At 35.7% G+C, this 25,926-nt stretch overlaps 1 pseudogene; it reads left to right on the top strand.

The window, feature by feature from the left end:
* The window catches only part of LOC131036697 (proteasome subunit beta type-7-B-like), a 37,126-nt pseudogene that overhangs the window by 8,761 nt on the left and 2,439 nt on the right, over positions 1-25,926 (top strand).

The following is a 25,926-nucleotide window of genomic DNA, read 5'->3' as shown; positions in this document are numbered from 1 at the left end:
AGTCTTGATAGTCAGTATTGGGATCATATAGAACATAAGTATACTACACCTACTGGTCCCCTGATTGATGATCAGAAGAAAGAACAACAAGAAAATCACTAGGCATTAGAAGCTATTATTAGTTCTTTGTCTGATGTTGAATATGTAGATGTTCATGGTCTTGAAACTGCATATGAAGTATGGAAGAAAATTGAAGATATCTATAGCCGTGATGAGCATGTCAAGATTGCTAAAGAAGAGAGTTTAAGAGGCAAGTTTGATGACATGAGAATGTCTGAAGGTGAGAACATCCAGCAGTATGGTCAAAGGATCAAAGAGATAGTTGAAGAGATGAAGAGTGCAAGAGGGAAAGTGGAAGATGCCACCATAATTAGTAAGGTACTGAGAACCCTGCTACCGGCCTATGATATCCAAGTTGTAGCTATTCAGGAGCTGAAATCCATTAACAAGACAAAGGTAACTCTTGACTCTATTATTGGCAAACTTACTGCTTTTGAACTAAATGGCTATGATGGTAGTGTATAGAAATCAAAATTTGCATTTAGAGCTTCTGTCTCTAACCCATCTGTGAGAAGAAGTAGAGATACCGGCCATAGTTATGAATCTAGATCCAGCAGAAATGTTGATGATCAAGACAACTTAGTGGAACTTGAAGCATTGTTGGCAAAACGTCTTCCTAGAGGCACTGGTAAATATAGAGGTAAGCTACCTTTAAAATGTTTTGCATGCAACAAGATTGGTCATATAGAAGCAAAATACCATAATGGTGAAAATGATTACAAGAGAGACAAATATAAGAAGTACAAGGGTAAAGGCAAGAGGGATTGTCTTGTAGCTATTGACAGCGGTATTACTGATGATGAATTTGATGATGATGCTAGTGAAGATATTATGTTTGTAGCAATTAAGGAAGAAGTATCAGTTCAGAAGGCACTAGTATCCAGAATGGATAACTCTGATGATTGGATCATTGATAGTGGTTGTTCACATCACATGATCGGTGATCGGAGCAAATTTCTTTCCCTGAAGGAATTTGATGGCGGTGTTGTCAGATTTGGCAATGACTCACCCTATATGGTAAAAGGTAAGGGAGTTATTTCTCTTAATGGGAAGAGCAATGTTGATGATGTCTATTGGGTTGAAGGCCTAAAGCACAATCTGTTAAGTGTGGCACAACTTAATGACAGAGGCTACCCACTGAAGTTTAAAAATGGTATATGCAAAATCTTTGACAACAAAGGTGAATTGATTGCAACTGGCAAACATACTAAAGGTAATCTATTTCATCTCAATCCTAAAGTAAGCAACTGTTTGATTGCAAAAATAGATGATAGTTGGCTTTGGCATAGGATATTTTTTCATATAATTTTTGACAATATTATTAAAGCAAGCAAGTCTAAGATAGTAAGAGGTCTGCCTCAGCTAGACAAACCAGTTAATGCTCTTTGTAAAGAATGTCAACTAGGAAAGATGACTTCTTCAACTTTCAAGAGCAAGTCCTTCTCAGCAGAGAACTTGTTAGATTTGGTTCATACAGACCTATATGGACCAATAAGAACAAGAAGCATTCAAGGTGGTAGATACTTTATGATCTTCACTGATGATTGTTCAAGGATGACGTGGGTCACATTCTTGAAGGATAAGAATGAAGCTTTTGACAAATTCAAGGCATTCAAAGCCTTAGTAGAGAAAGAGAGTGGCAAAAAGATAAAATGTCTAAGAACAGATCAAGGTGATGAATTCACTTCTGCAGAGTTCACTAAATATTGTAATGATAATGGTATCAAGCAACAACTTTTTGCACCAAGGACACCACAGTAGAATGGTATAGCAAAGAGAAACAACCGGTCAGTGGTTGAACCTGCTAGAACTATGTTGATACAAGGAGGTGTATCAAAAAACTTTTGGAAAGAAGTTGTAAGTACAACTATCTACACAATGAACCGAGTTCTGGTAAAAAGAGGTAAATACAAAACCCCATGTGAGTACTAGTATGGGAGATCACCCGATGTTAGCTATTTTAAAATATTTGGTAGCAAATGTTTTATTAAAAGAGGTGAATACATAAGCAAGTTTGAAGCTAAGAGTGATGAAGGCATATTTCTTGGCTATTCCACCAAGAGTAAGGCCTATAAATGCTTCAACAACCAGACACAAAAAATTGTTGAGAGTGCTGATGTTCGTGTAGATGAATGTCCTGAAATATCAGAAGGAACCAGTTCTGAGAAGAAGGATGAAGATCCTTGCATTTTGCTTTTAGAACCTGAAACTATTAAATCAGAAACCAGTAAAGCAAATCTTGATGTACTTGTTCAACTAGAACAAATAAATTCAGAGGAAGATGACAATGAAGAAGTTGAACTTGAAGAGAATGATCATGTTATTCCTAGGTATGTGAGACTGAATCACAATCTTGAATAGATAATTGGTGATAAGGATGTTGGAGTACTAACTAGAAGGAGAATAAGAGAGAACTCTTGCATGATATCCACCTTTGAACCAAGAAATGTTAAAGAGGCATTTGGTGATGATCATTGGGTGAAAGCTATGGAAGAGGAGTTGGAACAAATTGAGAGGAACAACACTTGGACCCTGGTACCCTGACCGGTAAACAAGAATGTTATAAGTACTAAATGGGTATTTAGAAACAAGTTAAATGAAGATGGTGTTGTAGTTCGCAATAGGGCAAGATTAGTATGCAAAGGTTATGCACAAGAAGAAGGAGAAGACTATGGAGAAACTTTTGCACCAATAGCAAGACTAGAAGGTGTTAGAAATCTACTTGCATTTGCAGCTCATAAGAAGTTAAAAGTATACCAGATGGATGCCAAGTCTGCATTCTTGAATGGGATACTAGAATAAGAGGTTTATATAGAGCGGCCTGATGGTTATGCATTGACAAATAAGGAATACATAGTATGCAAACTGCATTAAGATCTGTATGGACTAAAGTAGGCTCCCATAGCATGGTATGAATGACTTCATACTCATCTGATGAAGATAGGCTTTGCTAGAACCAGTGATGACAACAACATTCATCTCAAGTCTGAAGGAGATGATATACTGGTCAATGAAGTATTTGTAGATGACATTATATTTGGAGGAAATGATGACATGAGTAATTATTTTGCAGATGAAATGAAGAAGGAATTTGAGATGTCATTAGTAGGGGAAATAAGAAATTTCATAGGCATATAGATACAGTAGATGAAGAATGGTATTTTCATTACTCAATCCAAGTATGTGAAGGATGTTTTGCAGACTTTTGGTATGAGTGACTGTAAACCTGTTGGAACCCCAATGGTTACAGGTTGTAAATTGTCCAAGGAAGATGCATCTAAGTCTGTAGATGAAAAGGAATTTAGGTCAATGATTGGCAAACTACACTATGTTGTTCAGAGTCGACCAGATATTGCCCATGCAGTTGGTATTGTGGCTAGATTTCAGAAGAATCCAAAGGAGGCACATATGATGGCAACTAAGAGAATCTTTAGATAACTGAAAGGTACTATTGATTATGGATTATGGTATCCATATGGTGGAGATTTTGACTTGGAGGCATACATAGATGTTGATTGGGCAGGAAATATTGATGACCAGAAGAATACTACCGGTGGAGCATTCTTTCTAGGAGGAAGGCTAGTCTCTTGGAGTAGTAAAAAATAGAGCTGCACTTCACAATCTATTGTTGAAGCTAAATATGTAGCAGCTTATATGAATTGCACACAAGCTATGTGGATGAGGCACATTTTGGAAGGTTTGAAGATGAAAATCTCAGAACCTATAAAGATGTTGTGTGATTTTACAAGTGCAATAAACATTTCTAAAAATCTTGTTTCGCACGCAAGGACTAAGCACATTGAATTGAAATATCACTTCTTGAGGGAAAAAGTTCAAAGTAAAGATGTTATCTTGGAGCATGTTTCTACCAAGGAGCAGCTTGCAAATATCTTTACCAAACCTCTACCTAAGACCACTTTTGAGTATCTTAGAAGTCAATTGGGGGTTGTCCCTCTTCATGAAGTCGGTTGAACATGATGCTGATTTCATCAGTCCCTGAATCACTTGTAGAATATTATATGGATTGATGAAGGAGTGGATGTATTCCACAGGGGGAGCATCAAGTTGCAGAATGATGTAGATACATAGTGAGAACAGAATTACATGTTTTACTTTCACTTTGGCATTGTTGTCAAAGGGGGAGAAGAATTATGTGATTAAGGAGAAGAATTATGTGTCTGACAAGGTGAATACTTGGTAATGTAAACCAGGATTCCTATTCACCAATCTCAGCAGCAATCAAAGGCGTTGATATTTGTATTTCCATCAATGTCAAAGAGGGAGATTGTTGGCATTTTGAGTTTGTTTGGCATTTTGCATAAGAGATTGCATTAATGATATGTTGTCATTGATGTCAATTGAACCGGTAAAAGGTATTCATGTTATTGTTGATATTGTTGTTTTTTTTATATTGGCTTGTAACCGGTAAGAAGAGAGTTGTACAAGATGTTGTAACCGATGTATGTAAAGTTTGTGAGTTGAACCGGTGTGAAGGGTTAAACCTTTCTATGTAATGTAACTGGTAAACCCTATCAGCTGTTAAACCCTAACCGATCAAGTTTGTTGGTTTATTATCTGATGAGTGATAATGATGGAGACACGTGTGATCACTGTATGAGGAGAAATTCAAATTGGTTGGTATGTTTGCTTATTGTCTAGGGAAGGAGCAAAGTTGATTGCATTTAATGCACAACATGTGATGGGTTACAAAATCCAATGGAGAGGTGATCATGTAGCGGTTGGAATTGTCTTGAAGAATGTGAAGAGATTGTTATGATTTCTAACGGTCAAGATTGGTTTGTAATCTCAATGATGAGAATTAGGTTTTTGTTGTATTATCGGCCTAATTGATTTGTATTTAAGGTCGATGAAGTTGTTTGAAAAGGTTGTTGGCAAGGTTGATGGAAAACCTGTTGAGTGTGTGGTTGCCCAACCAGTGAATGGATCTGCACTTTGAGTGAAGGCAAATTAAATCTTAGAAGGATCTGATCAAGCAAAGATAGTGCTACTCAAACAGATCAAGAAAACCTGTTGTTTTCTAACAATTACAGCAGAAGTAAAATCCCTTAACCAAGTAAGCTCTAACAAGCTTGGTTACTCATTAAATCCTCTAACAAGGTGGTCCATTAGCTTGGATTCTTAAATCCTCCAGCGAGGTTAATCCTAACAAGGTATTGTGCTTCTAACAAGGCATATTTGTAAATCCCTTAACCGGGTGATTCCTAACCAGAATTAGTTCTTATTAGGACTTATTGTAAAGCTCTAACAGGCTTTGGCTCCTAACAAGGCGAACTTCGAAAGAGTTCAAATATTTATCCTTGTGAGTCCTATCTCACTGTGGTTTTTACCTATTTGGGTTGTTCACATATAAACATTTGTGTCAAGTGGTGAATGTTTTTGTGGCTGTGATCTTATTTGTTGATTTGATTAACTTTTGATAAGGCATATTAAGTATAAGCATTGAGAGATGAATATGTTGAGTTATGATTAAGCATTGTTGATGTTTACAATATTGAAGGTGTTTACTGTTAAAGTTGTCATAATAGTTAAACTGGTTAATGTCAATTATTCCTATGAATATTGATCTTGACTGAGATATGCTTACATTGTTTGACTGAGTTTGAATTTGGGAACTTTGTATCAGTTTTTCAATATACTAATTCACCCCCCCGCCTCTCAGTATTCTACCATATACTTATTCTTTCATCAGACCATCAATAAAATGTTTAGTCGATTACCCTAAGACTAGGACATTGATCAATTTCAAGCCATGAGGGTTCTAAAAGAACTAGGATGTCACAAAAGCGACTAAAATATATGTACAAGTGATAGCAAAGATGCATGAAAGCGGGAATGCCAATGTTGCGTTGATAGATGGAGTGCTTGAGTACAAGAGGCACATGTTTGCTAGGTTTTCACCTTCTTGGCAAAGATCTTTTTTTTTTAAACCAAGGTGCTTGTATACCAAGTTTTCACCAAGGCATTTTCTCTCTTTTTCCTTTTTTTTCTTTTTTTTTCTTTTTCTCTCTTTTTTTTTCAGGATTTCTTCTGATTTTTCTTTTTCTTTTTCAAGACTTTTTCTGGACTTTTTTTTCTTTCCAAGATTTTTTCTGATTTTTTTTTTCTTTTGAGGACTTTTTAGTTGTACAGGTTGGTGGAGCAGAGAATACTAAGTGAAGAATTTCTTCAAGTGGATGGTGTTGATCAGTTCACGGAGTTGTTCTCCTTCTGATGTTGAGAGCTGATAGGCACCAGAGCCAAAGACTACAGTGACGATGTAGGGACCTAGCCAGTTGGGTTCAAACTTCCCCTTGTTGTCTCAAAACTATCAATTTTAAGGATTTTCTCTCAGAACAAGGTCACCAACCTGAAATTCTTGTTGTCAAACCTTCTTGTTATAACCTCTGGACATTCTCTTTTGATACACTCTCAGATGATCAAACGCCACTTGCCAACGTTCATCCAGCAATTCAAGTTCTTACAATCTAGATATTTTATAGTCTTCATCAGTAACAAAAACTTGTAAAGAAAATCTTAGAGATGGTATTTCCACTTCAATAGGTAATACTGCTTTGGATCCATACACCAAAGAAAAAGGTGTAGCCCCAGTAGGTGTTCTGATACTTGTTCTATAAGCCCATAATGCAGGATTGAGCTGCACATGCCAATCCTTCCCAGATTTTTTTACTATTCTGTGTAAGATAGTCAACAGGTTTTTGTCAGATGCCTCAACTTGTCCATTTCCTTGAGGGTAATATATGGATGACTAGTGTTGTTTTATTTTGAATTTCTCACAGAGCTCATCTAGATCTTTATTCTTGAATTGTCCTCCATTGTCAATCACGATGGACAAAGGTATCCCATACCTGCAAATGATATGGTTTAGGATGAATAGAGCTACTTGTTTATCGGTTGCTTTGATGAGCGGAACCACTTCTACCCACTTAGTGAAATACTTAGTGGCAGTTATGATAAACTTGTGTCTGTTGGATGATGCAAGATATATTTGACCAATGAGGTCAAACACCCATTGCTGAAAAGGCCAATGTGTAATGAAGGGTATGAGATCCCTTGTTGGATCATGTATGAGATTCCAATATAGCTGACACTTCTCACAAGTTTTAGAAAACTTTATAGCGTCTTTCTCCATGTCTGGCCAGTAGTAGCCAGCCCTTAGTAGTTTCCGAGCTAAAGTAAGACCATTCGAATGAGATCCACAAATACCTTCATAGAATTCCAATAATGCACGTTGGGACTCTTCAGTTTCTAGACACCTAAGCAAAGTACTATCCAACCCTCGCCTAAATAGATCGTTAGCGATGATGACATACCGTGAAACATTTCGAGTTAGGTTCCTTTTCTCATTATGGGTAGGATTTTTTGGGACGATTTGGTCTCGTAGATAAGAGTAAATATGGCTATAGCGAGATGAGTCATGTCCAATAATAGAAAAAACCATCTGGGACTCAGGAGAATCATAAGAAGGGTAATGTAACTCTTCCACCATGAATTCAAAGCAAAAATTAGACTCTTGTAACTCTGGTATGGATGCCAAGGTGGCCATAGCATTTGCTACTTTATTTGTGGATCTGGGAATCTGTTGGAATGATACAAAAGTAAAATATTTCTTGAGATCATCCACCATTCTCTTATAAGGCATCATTTTCTCATCTCGAGTCTGATATGTATCATTAATTTGATTGATGATTAGCTGAGAATCTCCATAGATGTGTAATTCTAGAACCTTCCATTCGATAGCCAGCTTGATCCCGTTTACAAGAGCTTCATACTCTGTAATGTTGTTTGTGCAAGGGAAAAGAATCTTGTAAGCCTTCGGGATTGAATACTTTTGATGAGTAATAAAAAGTATTCCAGCACCAGAACCATTTTGAGTGAAAGACCCATGAAAGAACATCTTCCATGATTGTTGAGTAAGGTGCATTGTTGATTCATCTGAAAATTCTATATGCAGCGGTTGACTGTCTTCAAGTGGAGCATCAACAAGTTGATCTGCAATCACCTGTCCTTTGATGGCTTTGCGGTCTACATATTCAATATCAAACTCTGTAAGAACCATGACCCATTTAGCCAATCTTCCTGTAAGTGTTGCTTTGTTGAGAAGATATTTGAGCGGATCAATCTTAGCTACTAGCTTGATGGAATGTGCTAACATGTAGTGTCTCAATTTTTGTGATGCAAAGACCAATGCCAAGCATGCTTTTTCTATTATAGTGTAGTTCATTTCATAAGACGCCACTGTTCTACTGATGTAATATATAGCTCTTTCTTTTTTATTTTCATCCTGTTGTGCTAGAAGTGCCCCCAATGATGAAACAATAGCTGATATGTATAAGATCAATGGTTTACCCTAAATTGGTGGCATCAATATTGGTGAATTAGACAGGTATTCTTTGATTTGCTGAAGGTGTTGTTCACATTCTCGTTCCCAGTTGTATATTACTCCTTTCCTCGATACTTTTGTGAAAGGTTGAGCTTTGTCTGTTGAGAAATAAAGTGTCTAATTGATTGGAGACATCCCTATAAACTTCTCATTTGACTGATGTTCTTCGGAGGTGGCATTTCCATTATAGCTTGGACCTTCTCAGGATCAACCTCGATTCCCTTCTTTTAAATGATGAGCCAAGTAATTTCCTTGATGTTACCCCGAATGCACACTTTTTTGGATTGAGCCGGAGTTTGAATTTTTCCATTTTGTCTAGTATAAGGCCTAGCTCTTGAATATGCGTGGATTTCTTCATAGTCTTCACTAAAGTTTCATCAACATATTCTTCCATATTCTTATGCATGATATCATGAAATATAGTAGTTACCGCTCTTTGCTAAGTTGCTCCTATGTTCTTTAGCCCAAATGGCATGACATTCCAGCAAAAGGTTCCCCATGCACAGGTGAAAGCTGTCTTTTCTTGATCCCCAAGAGCTATTTGATCTAGTTATAATTGGAGAATACATCCATTAGTGAGTACATCTCATACCCAACAGTTATATTGACTATCATATCAATGTTTGGCAATGGAAAGTCATCCTTTGGACAAGCTTTGTTGAGATCTCTGAAGTCTGTGCAAACCCTAATAGATTTGTCTGCCTTTGATACAGGTACTATGTTTGAAATCCATTCAACATAGTCTATAGCTCTGATAAATCCATCTTTTAGCAATTTTTCTAGCTTAGCCTTGACTAGTAGTGCCATGTGAGGGTGCATCTTACAGATTCTTTGCTTGACTAGTTTAACTCTTGGTGTGATAGAAAGATGGTGCATGATAATATCAGGATCCAGGCCTGGCATATCAAAGTACGTCCATGCAAAATTGATCTTCTTTTCTAAAAAGAGATGAGTGAAATCTTTCAATTCTTCTGTTGATAGTGATTGAGCTAAGTGAATGATGTGTGGTGTCTCTTGACTCCCAATGTTCACTGGTTGAGTTGGCTCAATCAATATAGAAGACCTTTCCTGAAAATGACTTGGTAGTATATCAAGTATCTCACCTTCAGGCGCTTCAGAGAGGTTTTCACCCTTAGGTACATCTTTTATTTTCTCTTTTTTTTGATTCTGATACTGCGACAATGTGGTTTTCGCCATCAGATCTTTTATTTTTATTTTTCTGATTTTTGTGACTAAGATACTTGATATCTATTTCAGTCACATTCTCACTCTGTTCGCTTGTGGAAGAGGCCATGTGTTCAACTGTGTTGATGTAATAGGCTAGCGTGTAGTCATTAGCAAAAGTAGGTACATTCATGGGTTGGTCTTGTAGACTACAGTCAATTAATTCAGGATGTACCAAGGATAGAGTGTGGACAGGTTCGAGGGAGTTCATAGTATTGTCATCACAACTACGAATCAAAAAGTTGAGTTCTAGAAGACTACCTTGTGTAAATGTCTCGAGACCAGGAAGAGTCAGAACATGATTATTAAAGTGCACGTTAATATTTAGTTGACCTAATCCAATAGACCTACTTGTAGCATTGTTCTCTATGCTAGACTAGACTTCATATCGTGGTTCGACAGTAACAAATCAGTAGACAGATTCTCATCATCTACATCAGAGGATTCATAGTTTGATGCTGAGTAGATATTGTCATAAATAGGACTATTGTCAGAGTCATCAGAGTCATCAGATAAATTTTTCGAGTCTTCTTCAAGTGATTGAGCGAATGTATGTATGGTGTCAACACCTACATCTTTAATGCTGCAAGTTCCTTCAAGATTTGGCTCATTTATCATTTGTATCTGACATACCTGTTGACATAACCTTGATGGTTTTGTGAGTCCCTGTCATCTACTCCATTCAACTTCCTCTAAACTAATTTCTACTTCTATAGCTTCCAATTCTTCTTGTGTAGTCCCATACATGATTTGTTCTGTCTTATTAGAGGGGTATATAATAGATGAAAAAATTTCTGGTATTCTTCCTTCTTTCAGCCTTTGTTCATAGTCTTCTTGTCTTTTTAGTCTTATTTCCTGTATCTCCTTTTCTAGCTTTAAGCGCATCAACTCTTGAGTGTCATCTATGATATCACTGGACTCTTCTGGAGTTTCTGTGATGGATGTATCAGAGAGGTGGTCTAGACCCCATTCATACTTATTTGAGTCAGTTTCTGAATCATCTACTTGTTGCCTACCAGTGTATGTGACTGGAACTTTTAGTGGTGCAAACAATTCTTTGATTCTTTCTACTTCGTCTCTCATATCTTCTAGAACTTCAACTCCTTGTATTGTTGTAGCTGGCACCATCAGAACTTGAGTACTGACTGTTTCTTCTCTCTTGATTGCTAGTTTCTCTTTTTCTTTTCCACACTTTGCTTGAGTTTGTTGAGTGTTAACTTCCTATGATGTTGAATGCAATGTCTTTTTCTTCCACTTGGACTTAGAAGCATGTTTTTGGTCTGATGTCTTTCCTGGATTGTATCCCAATCCCGCTTTGTCATTTGCAGAATTTGTTTGTAGATAAATGGGTTCAATAATACCTTCTTGATTTTTGCCCAGAGGACCGGTACCTGAATATCATATACGTTGGATCATTTTATACCCTGGACCATACTGTGTTGGAGAAATCTCACAATGTCGTACTTCCTCATTTTGACTATCTTCCTTGAAAAGCCACTTAAGAACAACATCCTCTTCTATTTCATCTGCCAGGGAAGTAGAAGACTATACAAAAAGACCATCATATATGATATTTGAAGCTAAAGTCTATGTTCTCATAGCCTCTGATGGTTTGCCCAACTGTTTTGGTGATGGAGGGAAAGAGACTAATGAAAGTACTGGTTCTATATTGTAGCCATCCATGCCAGTATTTGTAATCTTCAATTTCTTTTCTAAGTCCTTCATCAGAGCTTTTGGACTTTCATTTGTAGAGGCTTCTCTATTATGAGGCACAAAGGTATCAACACCTTTTGTCAATGCATTACAGGGGAGATTTGTATCAATACTGACTTCAACTCTGTTATAAGGAAATTTTAAGCATTGATGGTATGTAGATGTAACTGCCTTCATTTCATGAATCCACAGCCTGCCCAGTAAGATATTGTATGACAGAGCAAGATCAAGTACCTGAAAAATGACATCTCTTTCTACAGGTCCCACCTTGATTGGTAATAATACCATACCTTTAGAGGTCCTTTCTTCTTCATCATAGGCTTTAATTGTTATTTTCTTGGCCGGATCAATGACATTTTCAAAAAATCCTAGTTGTGTAAGCAGATTGTAAGTACAAATATTCAACCCTACGCCTCCATCTATCAAACAAGTTTATGGATCATAGTTTCAATGTGCAATGGTTGGTTATGTGGATGATTTAGCGAGTTGTCATCTTCTTCAAAGAAGGTCAGATAGTGAGGTGAAGTCAGATGACCCACCATAGACTGAAATCGATCAATATCTAAATCTTTTGGAACATTAGTTGTGAGCAACGCTTTGTCTAGGATCTCTTTATGAGCAGAAGAGATTTTAAGCAATTCAAAGATGGAGATTTGAGCATTCGTTCTTTTCAGTTGTTCGACAATGCTATATCTAGAAGATGATGATGAAGTAAGTTGTTTAAATCTATGAAATGTTGTATCTTTTTGTTTGTTTAACAAGGCTGGTAGGTTTGATGTTGTTTGAGCTGGAGTTGAAGAAATAGTTCCTTGGAGAGTGGCTTTCTTTTGAGTATGGGTCATAGCATTTGCATGCTATGATTCATGTTGTTTGTCTTTGATTATAATCACATTGCAATATTTAGGTTGGGAAGACTCAATCATGTTGATCACATTGTCATTGCTAGTATAAGTGTAATTTACTTTGGCACCTCCTTTTGTCTTTTAGGAATCACCTTGTTCGTAAATAGGTAAAAGGTCCTTAAAAGCTTTGTGATCATCATTTGTCGGGTGATTCTTGATAACAATTTTACCAGCGTCTATGAGATCTTGAATCTCATGCTTGAGCTTCATGCAGTTGTTTGTGTTATGACCTTTGTTTCGATGGTAGTCACAGTATTCATTTTCTCTCCACCATTTTGGTTTGACTTTGGGATCATATGGCCTAGAATTATCTGGTAAGGTTATCAGATCATTTGCCAATAAAGTTTTGAAAGTGGATTCGTATGATTCTTCCAGAGGAGTTAATTCACATCTATGTTTCGAAAGCCAAGGTTTCTCTTTGAACCACTCTTTTACTTTCTTCGGAAGATTTTCTTCTGCAGTTTCAGTTGCTTTGAGTGCTTGCGTGCCACTAGCCAAGTTAAATATCGTGAATTTTGTTTTTGCTTTAACAGTGTCTACCACTCCATCATTAACAACGTTTTTGTTGTTGTCTTTGCCATATTCCAATATTTGTTCTTTTCTTTGGAACTAAATCCCGGTTGTGTTTCTTTCCAAAGTGAGATATCTCCCTTCTTTATAAGCACATCTTCCATCCTGAGGGCATTATCTACCATTTTTTTGAATGAAGGATGCACTTGCATTTGGATACTGTATTTCAATTCAGGGATTAAGTTGTTGACGAAGATATCCATCTTTTTAGAATCTGGAATAGGCCATGAATATCTAGAGAACATCTTTCTCCATCATTGGAGAAAAGTGAGAAAGGACTCTCCTGTTTTTTGTTTGGTATTGCAAAGCTCTATCATAGTAATGTGGCGTTGAATGTTATAGGAGTATTGTTGTAGGAATGATTGAATTAATTCTTGAAAAGTTTTTATTCCCATAGGTAGGCTTGAGAACCATTCCATAGCTTGCCCCCCCTAAACTTCTCGGGAAAATGCGCTTGAGATACGTTTGGTCATGCATGAACTCCATACATAAGGAACACAATTCTCTAATATGGTCTTGGGGATTTGAGTTGCCATCATATTTGTCAAATTTTGGGATCTCCACTCATGAAGGAAATGGAGGCATGTAAATGTTTTTGTCAAATGGAAATGGGCATATTGTGTCCAGAGAATATTGTTTTGGTGATTTATCCTTGTTTTTCAATTCTATGATCTCAGTTCATAACACTTGTAATTGTTTGTTTACCATTGCTAATGGCGTCTCTTCCTCTTTAGTGATGAGGGTCTCCACGTCATAACCAGTAGGAAGTTTAGTGCCTTGTTTTGCTAGTTCTAGAAAATAGTCTTCTTTTTCTCTAGCCATGATAACCTTCATCATTTTTCAGAAGTCTTTATCCTTTTGACATTTATGTATATTGATTTCTAGAGGTTCAGAGGCTTCAGATTCACTTGATGAGGAATCACTGTCGGTATCATGGATACTGATATGGTCATAAGTTTTATGTTTAGCAACTTGTCTTTCTTGTTTTGTTCCAGATATAGTGGGAGACAAGGACTGGTCATAAACTGGCCTATCTGATGTTGAAGGTTTATCAGTGAGAGGATCCTTTAAGTAAAATTGATTATTTTGATATGAAAAAGACTGTCCTTTGCCCTCGGCAACCTTCTTATGAGAACTTCTGGTTTGAATAGGCATTTTTCTGACTTATGTGACCTAAAGTTGTTTGTGATGCAGAAGTCAAGATCAAATTTGGAGCTAGTTGTTCATTTAATGTACCTATTGAGAGAAACAACTAAGATTTAGTCTGGTTTCAGAAAAGATCTATCCTGTGTAAGACATTTATCTAAGTTACCTAGTTTGATTTAAGAGAAGTGACTAAAACTTAGTCTGGTTTTAGGAACGATCTATCATGTGTAAGACGTTATCTAAGTGACTTAAATTTGATAAATGGTTGATTGAACTAGCTGAAAGATGATTGACAAAATCGTGCAACACTGAGGTAGGAATGCACTGTTTTGATCTGTTTATGCTCAGAATGATGATAACCAGTTTTACGCTCATTGTAGACTGTTTTAAGCATGTTTGACTATTCTAGACTAACAAAATCAAAGATTTGTACAACAGGTTTTACAGGACCAAATAACAGTTTAATAGCTTTATGACGATGACAATAGTGTTTTGTACGAGTTGCTTCCTAAGACCGTACGACAGATGGATAAGTCTGAAATGACAAACTGATCAATGCAATGGTTTATTGTATGGCACAGGATGTGGGCTCAAATGATAGTTTCCTAAACATGACAACAGATAATAAGGTCTCGTATGATATAGAATGCAGGTTCAAACGATAGACTGTAAGGATTGATGGAATTTCGTACAACACAGATATGTAATGGGATGATAAATCAGAAGACTCGTACGACTGTTTATTAGACATAGGCAAAATTATGAGTTTCCATTGACTAAGTATGACCAGTTTTGAGGTGGACTGAGTTTTGACTAGGATAGACTAGTTTTGACATGGACATAGTTTTGACTAGGATAGACTAGTTTTGACACGAACATAGTTTTGACTAGGATAGACTGGTTTTGACACGGACAAAGTTTTGACTAAGATAGACTAGTTTTGACACGGACAAAGTTTTGATCACTGAGTTTGTTTCTTGTTTTCTCCAGTTTTGGTATTCCAGTTTTAGTTTTAGGGATGAAAACACAAAAAACACGTAATATGAATAATAACTCCAATCACAGCATGCAAACCCTATGGAAATTGGTGAGAGAAGAAAACCTTTGCTTGTAGACTCAGGTACACACCCAATAGCTAATCAAAATACGATCATTGAGTCTCACGCAATGCCGTATTAGCCGACTCCAAACGCTAATGGGGGTACGAAATGACAAGTATCTTGGGAGAGTTACTATCTCTCTTGCACAAAGATTATCCCCCCTTTTGGAGGTGAACCGAGTAGCTTCTAATTTTAATTGGAACTAGTAAGGGACCTGTTCAGCGCGTTGAGATATAAACTCAATTAAGAGGTCTCCTAGCCTTGAAAACCAAGGTTTAATATACCCGAAGGTATAGAGGAGAGCTATTCTTGAGCACTGCCATTGACTTGATTTTTATCAAATCACATTTGTTTTATACTAGGTTAGAGTACTTGGCGTTTAGTCGTTCCCACTTGGGCCATTCCCCTCTCACCAACTGTAATGGTGATAGAGTTATTAGCTCCTCAGGAGGGTAGGCCTGCTAAAGATATACAAATCTCAAACTTAAAGAAAACACCTCAAGGGTCTGGATTTCTGATTATCTATAAAGACAAGAGCATACTCTCCTACCTCTCAGAATTTTCTTAAAACACAAAATACAGATTTGTTCTTTAACTAGATAGCAATTTAGGTGCCTAAAAATGAATTTAAAGAATACACGATGTTTGGTTGATTCTCCTCAGGCAACCTGCAAAGACAACGAATCAGTAGTCATATTGTTTTTGTGCGACAAGCATACTTTTCGACAAGTATTCTGCAAAAACTGATTAGGCTGTAAAAATTTCTCAGATAGATAGATAACAAGCCAGGGTTAGCGTCAATATAATCAAAATTGAATAGAGAGCCTGAAGAATGAAATCTGCTTTTTTTACCAAAAAATACAGATCCGTATGACAATCTCACCGATTCGTATGATACTCGTAGTTTGTCATCCGACACTATGGGAAAACTCATACGATAATTTGTAGAAACTGTATGGACAAAAATCCGAAAAAATAAAAATCTAAAAAATAAGAAAAAAAAAATGTTAGTCTCCGAGGCCAAAAAATGTAGTCTTCTGCCCCATGGTGGGCGCCATAAATGTGTGTGTGAAAAAGTGGAATAAGTATCTGTAAGTTGCAAGACACAACACTTCAATTAAGTCATTACATGTATGGTTAGACAGATATAAGCATGAATAATAAAACCATAACAAATCGACTAATTGCCTTCTAAAAGATGCGAGTATAAGATTGCTCTCAGATTTTTATAAACAATACCAGTGACTAGACTACACCAAAACAAAAGATTTAATCTATATGAGCATGATATTAAGCTAAATGGATTCAAGATTATGCTAGATGGATGAATAGTAAGCTATATGAATTCAAGCAATCATAATTGAACTAAATATGCAAAAATAAATTAAACTAAGATGCAACAATCTCAAAAAGCAAGCACAATATCTTCAATGACTTCAGAGCAAAAACTGCATAATAACAATAAATCTCTAGGGTGTTTTGAATGAGAGATGAAGACTGAATTTATAGAGAATCACAAGAGAGATAAAAAAAAAAAACACAATTTAAGATAATTGAAATAATTGAGAAATCAGATCCAGTTAACCTTGAGATAGATTCCAATTATAGTTTAATTGAAATGTGCATTCAGAAAAGAAGTTTGAGTTTGCATTAGAAATACAATTCAATTAATTCCATGCACTTGAGATAAAAAATAGGTAATTTTTTTATTTATTCAAGAAAAGAGTTTTTTTAATGCAACTGAACTTCTTTTCTCAAAAGCTTTGAGTTCCAATTTTAGAGAATGATTAAATTCTTTTTAATTGTTTTTCTGATTTCAAATTCTCAATTTAGAAGAAAGAAATAATATCTCAAGTTTGATTTCTCTTTCAATTCAATTCTTTTATTTTATTTTCAATTTAACTCTTGCTTTGTGATTAATTCCTCTTTTGTAATAAATTAATTCATTTTCTTATGATTAAATAGCAAATTTATTAATTAATTAAATATGCTAGGATATTTAATAAATTAAATAGGATAATTGGTCAAATTGATTTTCTTGGAATGATTTAATTAATATAAAATAATTCACTTGTCATGTGACATTTAATGATTGAAGAATTAATTAATTGTGTGGTCAAAGTTGATTTAATTGCCTTTGGTTAGGACCTTGGTGATGTTGTCGAGATTAGAGGCCCATGGTTTAGATCAGGTATTACAGTTATGAAGGCTACATCAGTGCAGGCTTAGTACTTCGTGGGAAGGATATTACTGAACCACACTTACATGCGGTAAGCAGCTTATACACAATCAAAATTTGTAATTACTTTTCTTTAATTTGTTTCAATTTTCATTTTCATTGTGAGCATCAGTTTAAGAGATATTCTCTCTTTGGGATGCAGGTATATCCTCGTGGATCAACCGACACTATACCTTTTGCCACAATTGGTTCTGGATCTCTTGCTGCTATGGCAATGTTTGAATCACGATACAAAGAAGGGCTAAATATAAGTTCAAAGTTTATTTGCATTTACATCTCTGCACTGCAGCTAACTTTATTCATTTGCAGCAGCTTGGCCTAAACTGCTTCTAGTGAACTTTGTTGCACATTTTTGGTGTTCAAGTTTTCAATTTAGATTGTAATTTATGTTATGGAAGTGCTTGCTTAGCAAGTCTTCCTTTGTAAATCTGCATTTGTTTTTATTGTCCACTCAGAATTGGTGCTGGATAGGTAAATGCATGCGTGTGTATAATTGGATTTGTGTTCATTTTCGAGTTTGGCAAGGAAAAAATTCAGATGAATTTTTTTATTTTTTATTTTTTATTTAAGGGGTAAACGCTTTTAATCTGGAGCTATGAACCGGTGGGGTTTGAACTTTGATGGCAAGAACAACAACACAACAACTTAACCATCACAACATGTCACTATTGGCAAAAATTCAGATCAAATTCATGAATGATACAATTTGAAATTTTTTTTGTGATTAGAAATGAAGAATACAAATCTAATTTAATAATATTACTTTAATTATGATATTGAAATAGTTATTAGTGTACTACATTATTATTTAACTCAAATATTAGTCCAAGAATACATTTATCAGTTCAACCGTTTAAGGATAATGTTCAATATGCAAGAAAAAGGTGCACCTCTCATTCTCAAATTGAAGAGCAGTCTACAAGCACACATATTGAGACTTTAGATGCTGATTTTAATCAAGCTCAACTAGCCAATGGAAAGATTGCTGCATAGTTCAAAGTGTCCCATACTTTAACATCTTCTAACAACTCCAAATCAATACCTTCACAGTCTCATTCGTCTTCATCAATAGGATAATCGATTTCTTTAACTTCTTTTCATGCTCATCATTTTTCTTCTCATGATTGCAAATTCGGCAAATTTTGTAATTATTGTTAAAAAAGGAAGCATGATAAGTTTGAACGTTTTCAGGTAAAGAAGGCATTGATTGCACAGTTTTCTAATGAGGAGCTAACTGTGTTTCCATGGAGACTTCAAATGATGATAACACCTATTCTTGAGTTGAACGGTTGCCTTAACAAGGTGGCCTTGATGCATTATTATCAAACAACTCAAGCAGATCATAACAATTTGTTTGTTACTAGGGCATATCTCACATATGACTTTTCAGTCAATTGTAACATCGAGAATGGCTGGGAGAAGCATTTATTTGTGAGATCTATAATTGACAAATTACATTTGCCCATAGACCCTCATCCAGGATGGTGGTTTATCCTCAAAGATTACACTCACATGCAGCATACCTTTTGCTTTTGGTCCTAAGCTTGTGGACAGGGTCACTTGTGATTTGACCTCTATGGATTGTTGTGGTCTTTTGCTTGGTAAGCCCTATCATTATGATAGGCAAGTATGCTATGATGCCTACAACTCTTGTACATACGTAATGATAACAACATTTATCTAATCAGGTGCACAAAAACAACAAGAATAACAAATCTACTACCAAATTGCAAGCAAGCATGTATAGTAGTGAATCAAACACCAGAAACTGCATTAGTATTTATCAGCCCACAATTTAATTTAACTACATCAAGAACATAAGACACTACCTCCTTATATAACAATTAATCTTCTTCCAGCTGTTCCTCTTTCTAGTGTGCTGTTGTATCAATAGTTTATGCTACAGAGTGATCAAATTAAATGGCAAATTTTACACTTGTTAGATAAAGGTTTCTTGCAACCTAATTCATCTCGCATGTCCAATTTCTCATTTCCTTAAGAAAGATGGAATTTGATGTCTATGCATTGCTTTCCAGACATAAAACAAAATCACAATAAGTTTTACTATCCATGTCAAGAATTGATGACATACTATTTCAATTCTGAGTCAACTAGTTCTCTCAAATTAATTAATTGAGTAGATATCATCAGATTGAGTTCAAGTTGAGAGCATATGGAAGACAACTTTCAAGACCAAGATGGGTCTTTTGGCCTCACAAATACACTAGCCACTTTTATATGACTAATTAATGTTGTATTTATTATTATGATGAGTTTGTAATAATCCATTTAGATAAATTTCTTATTTTCTCTAACACTTAGAATGCACATCTGCAACACTTGGAACATGTTCTAGGCATAGTTCAAAAAACAAATGTATGCAATCCTGCCCAAATGTTCTTTTGGTCAAATATCCATTGCCTGTTGCGGATTTTTCATAAATGATCATGGCATTCAGGTAGATCCTGCAATGGTGAAATTTCTTTTCAAATGGCCACCTCCTACAATCACATGGTTGCAAAACTTTCTTAGCTGTGTGAACATCTACTGCAATCTTATCTTTGGTCATTTAGATATTGCTTTGTGTTTGCATCAATTGATGGAGACCGATGTCTCTTTTCAGTGGACAAAATATCACTCACATGCATTCTCCACATTGAAGCACAAACTGTGTTCTTCATCTATTCTGATAGTATCTTATCTCTTGTTAGTTTTCAGACTATGGTAAGCAGATTCTACACACAAAATCTTGTCCTAATTGCAAATAGCTTAAAAAGAAAAAATTCCAATGAAATCAGATTTGAGCATGCTAATCTACAAACACATATTGCCGAAAATATGAACTCTGAATGTTCACAGATCTGAACTCTCAATACTATATCTATCTTCTCTTAAAACTGAAAAGAAATACTTCATTGGAATGAAATTTTAGAAAAGAGACTCTATATGCATCATGATTAAAATTAGAAAAAGCACCCATCTAATAGTCAAGTGTACTATAAATTTAGTTAGGAGAAGCTACATGAGATTTCCAGTAAAGCTCCAAGTTAAGCTTATAACTCATTGGATTGACACTTAGTTTGACTAAACAATCAACTAGTCTGACTAATCAATCTGCAATGTCCCCTTTGGGGATATACCTGATTTTTTCCCAAAAATAACAATTCCAACAATACAACTTATTTACAAAGAGTATTCTTTAAATAAATTACATAACTTCAATTAAACTTAGAGAAGATTGTAATTAATTAACATCAAGTAAATAATCCCCTATTGAAAACACAATATCCTAAATGCATTTGGATCCATCTCATAGATTATTTCCAACAGCCAACCATATTAGGAATTCGATGGGAAAGCATGATAAGGCATCAGGAGACTGTCCTCCTCAATCAAGCCCAAGGGCATGGAATGAGCCTCTAAGTCATTCGGCCCCTTGGCGCACAGGCATGGCACATCCAACTTGGGGTTGGCATACTTGATGAGGGAGCTGGTATTGCTGCATCTTTCTATCACACGTTTCACATTGATTCCAGATATGATCGCTAGTTGGAAATCAAATAAATAATTACTAATATTTCTTGATGAATTGGTCATCTATTTATAGAATACTCTTTGCAAATAAGTTGTATTGTAGGAATTGTTACTTGTGGGCAAAAATCAGGTATATCCCAAAGGGGTACATTACAATTGGTATCAGAGCTTTAATCCTGCCTGCCTGAAGGGACAAACCTACTTTAACTGCCATTCAATTAGGATTAATTAGTCAGCAGTAAAAAAATTAAAAATAATAAAGTAGGCCAGCAATGCACTTCTATATGTGTTCGCCTTTTGCATGTATGCTTCGTGTCTTATGTATATTTATGTGCATGCTTTGTGTCTTACGTATATTTATGTGCATGCTTCATGTCTTACATGTATTTATGTGCATGCTTTCTGTCTTACATGTATTTACGTGCATGCTTCATGTCTTATGTGTATTTATGTGCATGCTTTGTGTTTTACAATATGCTTTCTGTCTTACATGTATTTACGTGCATGCTTCATGTCTTATGTGTATTTATGTGCATGCTTTGTGTTTTACAATTTACATGTATTTATGTGTAGGCTTCGTATCATATGTGTATTTATGTGTTTGCTTCATGCCTGATGTGTTTTCAGCATGTTTACTCCATATGCGTTTATGATTACTTAACATCATGAAAATGCCAAATTGATCTAGGCTCTATATGCTCCCAAATACCCATGAATCCTTTCAAAGTGTAATTGTTATAACCATTCATCAAGATTCTAAGGTAGTTTATATCAATAACATTAATCCTCTTACCATATGCAGAAAGACATAAAACCTTGAAACATACTCAAAAAATTTATGTTAAGTTTAAAGAGTCAATATTTCAAACTGGAATCATATTTTTCAAAAGAATTTAATCACTAGAGTATTCACAAGAATCAATATGATCACAATATCTATTGCATCTTAACAAGCTGGACAAATCCGGACTGAAAATAGAAACCGACAGAATATAATGAATCTAAATCATGAACAAATTCCAAAATATGACTTTGTAGAAGTCATAATACTGTCAACTTATACCATATATGTTAAGGGTAGAAGAAAAGAAATTTAACAAGGCTAGATCGAAATTAGAAATTGACAGACAGGACATGGAAAGTGTCTTTGATTTTACAAAGGTCATACAAAGCAATAAATGCAAAAATAGTGCAAAACCTTGCAGAAAGACTTAAAGACAAAACAAAAATAATTGTGGTTCACAAGAGAAAAATTCTTACCCCACTAAGGGATACGTAATAGCACACCACAGTTTGCAAGGAAAGGATCAAGTGGATTTGGAATAAGAATTCTGATTCTGAGTTTAATTCAGAAAAAGTGCAGTCATCTATGATATTTTGAAAGGTGATTGGTATGCAATATGGTTAAATTGTATTGTCTATAAATCTGTTAAGTAGCTTTAATTTATTTATTAAACTAAATTACCAATTCATCAAGAAATATTAGTAATTATTTATTTGATTTCCAACAAGCTGTCATATCTGGAATCAATGTGAAATGTGTGATAGGAGATGCAGCAGTACCGGTTCCCTCATCAAGTATGCCAACCCCAAGCTGGATGTGCCATGCCTGTGGGCCAAGGGGCTGAATGACTCGGAGGCACATTTTGTGCCCTTGGGCTTGATTGAGGAGGACAATCTCCCGGCACCCTATCATACTTTCACATCGAATTCCTAATATGGTTGGCTGTTGAAAATAAGCTATTAAATGGATCCAAATGCATTTAGGATATTGTGTTTTCAATAGGGGATTATTTACTTGATGTGAATTAATTACAATCTTCTCTAAGTTTAATTGCAATTATGTAATTTATTTATAGAATACTCTTTGTAAATAAGTTGTATTGTTGGAATTGTTATTTTTGGGGAAAAATCAAGTATATCCCAAAAGGAGACATTACACAATCAACCTAGTCTAACAACTTGTAACACCTAATCAAAGTAGTTGAAACTAACTTACATCCACAAATCACTCAAGTCTCAAATAGTTAACTATGTACTTATCTCAAAGAAGACTCCCTACATAGCTGGGCCTTGTTCTCCTATACAACTACATCCTCTGTATGCCGATCTCTCTGTTTTGCATAGGTCTGTAGCTGCTGCTATCACTATTGTGACATCACCATGAGAACACTAGCTGAGTAACTCAAGGTAAAAACTATATCGATTCCTAGTTTCAAGGAAATTGTTCTCCACCAATCCAAGTCTCTCTCACAACATCTCAAACATCCCCTTAGCCAAGGGCTTCATCAAAATATCTACAACCTGTGAATCCAAGGGAACATGCTCAAGTACAACTTCTCCCTTCTGAACTTTGTCATTGAGTAAATGGTACTAAATGTCTATATGCTTAGAACAATTGTGAAACATTGGACTCTTAGAGAACTCAATAGTACTTTGATTGTCACTATACACAACTCTTGGCTCACAACTAGCAGGCAAGAGGCTGTCATGCAGCTTGCCTCTGCTGAACTCAATGCCATTGCTACTTGCTTCTTGCTGAATCGGGATATCATACCTAATCCCAAGTTAAAACAAAAATGTGAGGTCCTCTTCCTTGCACTAGAATCACCTGCCTAGTCTGATTCAAAAAAACCATGTGACATCAACTCTCTATCTTTGACAAAACACAACTCATAATGAAGTGTGCACTTCAAGTATCAAAGCACATGATTTGCAGTAGTCCAGTGAATATGCATCAACTCAACCATGAATTGACTCAATGTATCCATTACAAAGTAAAAATCAACTTGAGTATGATGATTCCTATAAATGGTCATTGGATGGACTTAAAAAGAATGTGGGGTCAAGATAGAAGGGTATGAGGACAATAAAGATATTTCCTGGGTAGGTAAAGAGAGCATAAAATAGTGATCTCATAGTTTTTTTCAAAGTCGTGGCTAGTTTTTATCCAATCAAATGTTGGAGGTGGTGGTTTCTTTGCAAGCATTGATATAATTGCAAGTTCATGAATACAAAAAGAGAATATCGGAGGTAAATAGCAATGCAAAGGAAGTGTAATATCTTTGTCTAAAAGTCGTGGATTCTCATAGGTTCACTAGGAGAACAACCTTGTTCTCTCAATTAACGCGTGCATTCATCAAAATAGCATTGCAAAAGAAACATGGCATCTAAAAAAAAATGTGGTAGGTCTAGCCTAGATTTGCCCAGGGCATGACCTTGCTGTTCCGGGCATATTTTGCAAACTCAGATTTGACTCAAGCTTGGAAGACTAAAAATTTTCAACTCAGCAAGAACTTAGCAAATTAAAAAATACTTTTTTTTTTTGCAAAAAATGTAAAAATTATGCAAAAAAGGCTATAAAATGTATCAAATGAGTATAGTGGGGGTTTGGTGGCAATGCACCTAGCAGGATCAAGGGGCAGTGCCCCTTGTGGGTCCAAGGGCAGTGCACCTTGCAGGGTCTGGGGCCAGCTCCAGCCACCAAGCCCAAATGAAGACCTTTGAAACCACACACCATATGGCATGTGCCATTTTCATAATTTTTAAAAAGGATAAAAAATTTGCATTTTCACTAGAATACTCAAATGCGAGAAAATAATGCGTTTTCAGTGTTTATTCTGCATTTTTGGCACTTTTTTGCTGTGTATGGTTATCTGTTTTGCATTCAGAAAGTTTTTTGCATGGACTCACTGAGTTTTAGCAAGTGCTGACAGGGTTTGGAGACTGTGACTCACCAAATTTGGCCAACAGGGACAACTAGTTTCTTTTGGGAGTACTTGGTGAGTTTGTATGCTATGATTCTAGGTACCTAGACTAACCACTGGGTACCTGGGACAGCAGGACTGTGCCATGAGTGAACCTACGTGAGATCTGTGCTTGTACCCAGACCCATTGTATTTGGTATAATGATGGTACCCAAAACATGACCCAATAACATAGCTTAAATACACTCACAGATGTATGTATATGCTGGAAGTCTCTCTGTGTTGGAATGCATTTTATTGGAGGATCTTTGCATACTAGATTGAGGATGTTTCAACACTTGCACCTACGGTGCTGAAAACATAGCGATATTATAACATATCATTTTGCTGGAGAATGCAGCCATGTCCACAAATGATTCAAGTAGGGCAATGGTTCACAAAAGTACAACTGCTTACAGTAGCAAGAGGGTATCAAGAATGAATTTATACATAGAAGAACCTGTAGCACCAAGTAATTCCTAGTGGGTCAGACCCAAAACGAAATTCATTTTACCAGTCTGGTATTCATAACCACACTATCGCTTGAAGGATAATTGTGCTTGTTACTTATGATAAAAACCTGAAAGTAAAAGATAAATTTTATAATTTTAGAATAATAGTCCTTCAAGTTCAACCATTTATCATAGGATTCTTAGGTAAAACATTCTTTCATGGCCTGAAACTCTAAAGGTCCACCATATTCTCTGTTATCTTTCACCTTTTCTCATGTGCAGCACTTTCTATCATGGTCACCTTCTATCTGGCTTCTCTGGAGCCTGGTTTTAGTGCCAAGGTTGGCAAATTCTTCCCTCTTATTAGGTGTTGATTTGAGGAGGGATCCATTTATTAGAAGGTGAAATGAATAAAGTACTAATTTTTGAAATGAAATGCAACCTTATAAAATAGATTAATATTTCCCTCCTTGTATCCACTTGCTTAAACTACCATTTTTATCAACCAATAACGAGGCTAGGAGCAATTGTAGTTATATTCAACATTATTCCTTTTTTAAGCACCATAGTTCTGAGGGGTGATCGGCAATCATGTCAAATTCTAAGAATTGATTAGATCCTTCTTTACAGTTCCAACTTGAAAAGAACTACTTTATAGTTGTTGGTAAAATTTTGCTTGCGTTTAACAAAAACATATTGGTTTCTTAAATTTTAGAGTATACCTGAGTGTTAACCTGTGAGGTCTTACAATTTCTCTCTCTATAGATCTGCTTGTAAAATCATGTGCCCTTCTATTTTCAGCTTATCAATCTCAGTATCAAGACAACAGAATGCTATTT

This window comes from Cryptomeria japonica, chromosome 10 (genome assembly GCF_030272615.1).
Source record: "Cryptomeria japonica chromosome 10, Sugi_1.0, whole genome shotgun sequence".
In the NCBI taxonomy this organism is placed as follows: Eukaryota; Viridiplantae; Streptophyta; class Pinopsida; order Cupressales; family Cupressaceae; genus Cryptomeria; species Cryptomeria japonica.
Note: the sequence above shows the minus strand (reverse complement) of the source record. Positions and strands in the feature narration are given on the sequence as shown.